Genomic DNA, 6,438 nt, shown 5'->3' with positions numbered 1-6,438 from the left:
TTAATGCTGTGATTGCAAAAGCCTTAGATTTTGACAGATTTGTAAAAATATGGCTAAACCATTTACTGAAGTAGCCTGATTTCCTTTTAGAGATTTTAGGTTGTTTCTATTTTGTCTTCTGCTTGAGATCATCACACCACAAAAATTAAGAGTTTGAAAGGATCTGTTTAGGAAGGAGAAGACTTATGAGAGAGACTTCTGTAGCATTTCTGAATCACTAACATATGATAAGTAAAGTGAATTTCCATTCTTTTCAAGAAGTAGAAAGTTGAATTGAGATCAAATTAAATAATTCATATGAAATTGTATTTGGTGATAAAGAGCTGAATGACAGCCCAGCATCTAATTTTTATTCCCAAAAGAGATAGTTACTCCAGTAGCTTTCTTAGAGCTATATCTTTATATTGCTCAGCGCAACATCTATGATCTGTACATTTCCACATTTCTCTCAAGGATTATTTGCTTAAATGTGGAAAAAAAAAAATACATGCACTGAAGATCACCCAATAGTAATGGTTCACTAGCAACCTGTAAGGGCAGTAAAGCATAAACATGAAAATTCCCTGTGTCCTCTTGCATTGCCTCAACCGTTGGGTAAGAGTTATTCTACTCCTGCCCAGTTGCCCCCTGATGAAAATTCCTGTGAAACAGCTACAACTGCCATGGCTGCATTTCCTTTGATTCAAAGAATATTGCTTAATAGAAACTTCTCATAAAAAATCTCCAACCAGCAGAATGTAGCATGTATCTGTCTTAAAATCCCAGGTAAAAAACAACAACAAAACTAAAACCTGTCAGACTCTTCAACTGTGTACAAACCTATTTAAAAGCAATACAACAATCAGGAAGTTAGAAACTCTGCTTCCTAAAGTACTGTCTTCAGCAAAGGTACATCATAACCACAACTTTGTCCTTGCATGTTCATGTTGTTCTACTTTTGAAAGGACTACACCAGTGAAAGCAGGTTATCACAGCTGGTCAGTCACTGTTGAAATAGCTGGGTTGTTCTCGTGAACTCTATTGTGAAGCTTTGATTTGAGGGAGAAAAGAATCAATTCTACTTTTTGCTTTCACTTCCAGCTCAGGATGGATCTATTAGACCTTTTTTCTCCTTTGCTGTTCTTTGAGTGCCGAGTCTTCTTTTCCACAGCATCCAATATGCAGCCCAGAAGTGCACACGTGTATAAATACAAATATGTTCCTGGAACCAACAATAAGAGGATAAGCCTGCATGTTACATTCTTCAATCCCTGTCACTAGAGAGCAACATAATTCAGTTTTGCAAAGCAATGAGAAACCTGACTATCTCTTTGAAACAAACTACATAAGGAGCTCTTAGAGGAAACCAGGAGATAACAGAAAAACTAAATGAATTTTTTGTATTTGTTCACTGTGGCACAGCATCAAAGCTTGCTTCTCAAACTTAAGGTTTTAAAACTCAATTGATATATAAAGATCAGCAGCAATTTCTCAGGACTCATCCAAGATTTTTATCTTCATACTGAACTACAGTGGCCATATGAAAAAAATAATTTATTATTGGAGACTCGAGCAAGACAGTTATGCCTCACAAATCTCTTGGCCTTCTTTGAGGAAACCAACAAGGATGTGAATAAAAAAACTTATAAGAATTTATAAACACATGGCATACCTGTTGTGTTGAGGAACGAATCACGCATCACAAATTTCTTAAAATTCTGAAGTCACTGAAAATTTGGAGAAGAATGACCCAATTAGTGAAGTAAAATAAACTGCAGTTTTCTAGAAAACTTCTGTCAAAGTCTTTCATCAGAAGTTGCTAAAAATTAAACTGTTGTGCTGTCATGGTTTCATGATTTTTCATTATCAGTATTCCACATCATAACATCATGCAATGCACTGGGGGTTTGACTGCTGATGCTCAAGTTCCGGGTGCCTGTCCAGAGGAGAAGAAGAGCTACGTTTCCCCAGGGGGCTTTGCGGTCAGCGAGGAGATATAACTCCCGGCAAGGTCACCTGATGCTCTCTTCTTTGCCTGCACTGCTTCGCTTGCGCTTCTCTGCCTGCGCTTCTCTGCCTGCGCTTCTCATCTCAGCGTTGTGGTAAGGCCGATCCACCATCAATTTCACATTCTCTCTCCTTATAAAATTCTGTTGATACCATATTTAGTAAATTACTTTGTTTTACCTCAGATTGTTGCCACTGTTTTCAATTATTTCGGGGTCCCCTATTTTCTTTTTTTCCGGAGGCGCGGATCCGCGGATCCCTCCGCCCTTCTAGTCACGGAACCGGGCCGAACCAGCCCGTAAACCGTTGACATTCTTGGTGGAGAATGCGGGCAACAGTTGCTTTTTAGCTTTTTGAACAAAAAAGTGCCTTGGGAGAAAGATGTGCTCATGGATAGAAAACTAGCTGAAATGCAGGAAATAGGGAGCCAGCTTTCACCACTGACATACAAGAGTGGTAGAATTCGTGAGGGTCTTTTTTTTTTTTTTTTTTTTTTTTTTTTTTCACAGTAGTATGAAAGGATCTGGAAAATGGGTGAAAAGTGGAATGACAAAGTTTCACATAATTTGACAATCGACATTAAAAAAAAAAAAGGTCAAATACTTGATGGAGCAGTAGGGAAGAAATTTTGTGAGTTTAAAATCTAGTGCCCCAAACTAACTGACAGTCAAAGAGAAAAAAAAAAAAAAAAGAAATATTTGGAACTATTAGGAAGAAGTTGAAAACAAATAGAAGGACCATCATGACACTGTAAATTCACATCCTGAACATTACGTACAGTTCTGACCAAAAGTAGTTGTGAAGCCAAACAGAAGAGCAAAATGAAATCTGGAAATACTGAATGATTTGTATTTGATGGAAAATAAATATCAAAGACCACAGAGAGCAAGGAGAAACAGAAATCTGTCAGATAAATATGAAACAATATAAGAACAATTTTTCAGCATTTGCTGTGCTACGGGAATTAGAGGTACCCAATGACCAGTAAGGAAGTTTAAAGCAAACCAAACCTGCTATTTTTAATACATACTTATATGGTGAAGTTTGTTTCTAAAGAATATTTTGTGTTTAAAGAGCAGTTAAAATTATGAAAGAAAATATAGAATCATAGCATGGCCTGGGTTGAAAAGGACCATAATGATCATCTAGTTTCAGCCCCCCTGCTGTGTGCAGGTTTGAAAGTTAAAGGTTATTAAATAGAACGGTCCAGGTGCAACCCTTAGGAAACCTCTGAACTGCAAGCTACCAAGAGACAGTACTATGAAAAGTTTATTCTATTTTTGGCCTGTTTTCACATTTTCTTTCCCTTTCCATCTGATGTGGACTACTGTGAGAGACAGAAAAACAAGACTAGAAATGGTCCTCTATCAGGCTTCTTATGTAAACCTGCCTCATACTTTTTGGATTACACATGGCCTCTCATTTCCTGTAGATGTTTGGTTTTGAATTCTATTTGTTAGCAGTTTTTTCTGCAGTTTTCAGAGATTCACTGCAGCTAGCTACCAGTTTAATTAAAAAAAACAAACTTTACTTGATATTATTTCTTTCCCACCGATTTTTACTTCTTGATATTACTGAGGTTTTTATTACAAAATGATAACTCTAGACCATTTTTTTCGTAGAAGGACACAACCAACTTATATTAAATAGTTTTAATTTGCTTTAACTATTCCCTATTGTCCAACACATTCTCTGAGATACTAGAAAATACCATTTCTTTCCTTATTGATTTTTTCTTTACTATAAAACAAAGCATTGATTTTTTTTTCCTTCTGTCTTGTGTTTCTAATGATACTTAAATTAACATGGTTCATTTGTATGCCACCTTACCAGAACTGATGAATCCTTCTTGTCAGACCAGCATCACCAATAAAAGAGTGTAGGAGCTTTCACTTAATCAGCAGCCTGATAAATGCTGCTTCAGTTGACAAGAGTGGTGGTTAGACTCAGTCTTCCTCTATGCCCTTGGGCAAGTCTCTTAATCTAGCCTACCTTTCAATTCTATGTGTACAGAATAGGGAAATTCTTTATCTATCCCATATATGTTTGAGAGTGATAAAGACCCATTAGGGAATGTTGTATATGCTCAAATACCTCTTGCAAAGGCACAATGCATGATCCCATTATTTGGATTCAGAAGAATGAACACGTCACAGTATCACTGACACAACCTCTCTTGTCACTGAAGTAATAATTACATTCCTGAAGCTGTAATATTCATCCTCTCTAACTGAAAAGTCCTCTGCCTTAAAGGTGCTATTCAATATCACTGAATGGAGTTTGTGTTTACAAAATAGGCAGGATTCTGTAATTGGAAAATAATTTGCTACCACTTATTTTCTTTCCTGTGAGTTTCGTTCAGCTTCCTTGCTCTGTAGTATCTGCCAAATAGATGAACCTTGCAGTTATGCCCTGCAGAACTTCTAGAAACACTCGAGTTGTGCCTGTTCTCCAAATAATTCTGTGACTCTCCAATAAAATCTCAAATAGCACTTATTCATTTGTTTCTTTGTTGCTTGGAGCATCTAGTATTTTGATGTTGTTTTGGTGGTGGTGGGTATATATATATATTTTTATTATGGTAGGTTTTTTTTTTTGTGGTTATGGTTCTTAATTATTATTTTGCATTGGTCTTATTTCAGCTTTGATTTCTATTTTTTCATTTGATAAGGTAAGGTAACTCCAGAGCACAAATGTGAAGGGGGTTTTTTGTCACAGTTTTAAAGACTATCCATTGATCAAGTATTTGACAATAAAGCAGGGAATTTTCCATCTTACAACAGTATTCCACAAACTAAAAACTCAGAATGGAGTGCTGGAAGAAATTTCTTTGATAATCAAAGTTATCTTTCTGTCAGTGCATACCCTGCCAGTAGAAAACATCTGCAGAGCTGGGCTGGACTCCAACCTGTGCTTAGATCCTGAAAGAAGATCCAGTGCTGTCAAATTCTTTTATTTGGTACAACTCAAAACCATATGATAAGTGCACAAAGAAATAGAATCCATTGACCATGGCACTGGAGTACATCCCTTTAAATAGACTAGTCTCCCCTGTGGAGGAAGACAACTGTAGAACTGCATAGTCTAGTATAACAGAACTTGGAAATACGTCAGCAAATAGTGCCTGTATCAATCCTCACTGGCCCAAAGCAGTTTCTGAGCAAGTTGCCAGGATCAGATTCCCGTAACTAACCAACTTGAAATTGTCTATTTTTTGAGTCAACTGTTTATAGAGGTGCATTTTCCTTATGCATATGTCTTGCAATGCTCTTATGCCTGTTTATAAGCTTGTAGGTGTGAGAAAAGTATGTCCTTCATAACGATGAAAAGAATAAAAATGTTCTAAAGTGATAGAATAAAAAGTGATCATGTTTTCAGTTCATTAAATTCTGTATCAATTCAGAAAGAGAAATATTTATGTGGGATTGAATTTGGTGAAGAAAACCAAATTCAGAAGAAATCCATGGTAGAAGTAGACAAATCTATTTATACATTATTGCAATACAAAGATTATTGTATATCCAGGTAGAGACTCATTTGTACTCTTCAAAGACAATTTTGGCTGTAAAATTGACTATCAGAAGAAATGAGCACCACACAATAGTGTGTATATGAGTGTAAGTGAATCATTCATACTTGTCAGAATTTGCTGATTCTGTAGAATGTCTGCTGAGCCTAAAAAGTGTTCTTAAAAAAACTGAGAAGTCTTAAGTACTGCAGTCAAATTGACAGTCAGCACATTGTCTTTTTTTTTTTTTTTTCTTGTTTGAGCAATAAAAAGTAGTTTAGAGCTCACTAGTTACAAGTACTTATTAAAAAGCTAATGGAAAAAGGCAGACCTAAAAGTGCAGAAGTCTCTAAATACAAAGGCTACAGTTTAAAATATATTTTCTCCTATGCACAATGGCATTGACCAGCTAAGGAACATGAACCTTTGGCAGTTATGGAGACTGCAGATAAAGAAAATAAACCTGCAGTCAAGTATTCCAGAGATGTGCAGTCTTTGGGGTATACAAGGGAGTAGAGCAGAAGGCAATGAAATTCTTTTCAGGATGGGAACATTTAACTGAAAAATATTTATTGAATTGCATAAGGTTAATGCTGAACTGTGAGACTTCTGCAGATCTCTTTATTTTTTGAGGGTAAATTCAAACCCAGAAAAAAACCTCTATTGAGAAACTACTGTGAAACCGTTTGGTGATTCTTATCATGGGAATGAAAATCCCATAGTGGATAAGCCTCCATTCACAAAAACTGCCACTGACATTAACCGGCTTCCTTAATTATGGTGTTAGTAATGACAGTAGGGATTCAGCTGGTGCTGGAAACTGAACAGCCTTTTCATTTTGTGTGTGTCAGCTTCATCCAGACAGAAGTACAGGGGTAAACAGTGCACAGGCATGTTGATCTGTTATGCAGATTAAAAGGATTTCTCCATATTAGCTTGGAATA

The sequence above is a fragment of the Meleagris gallopavo genome, chromosome 3 (genome assembly GCF_905368555.1).
Source record: "Meleagris gallopavo chromosome 3, MGAL_WU_HG_1.1, whole genome shotgun sequence".
NCBI classification, from domain to species: domain Eukaryota; kingdom Metazoa; phylum Chordata; class Aves; order Galliformes; family Phasianidae; genus Meleagris; species Meleagris gallopavo.
The sequence above is the reverse complement of the archived record's forward strand: the minus strand, read 5'-3'. Positions refer to the sequence as shown.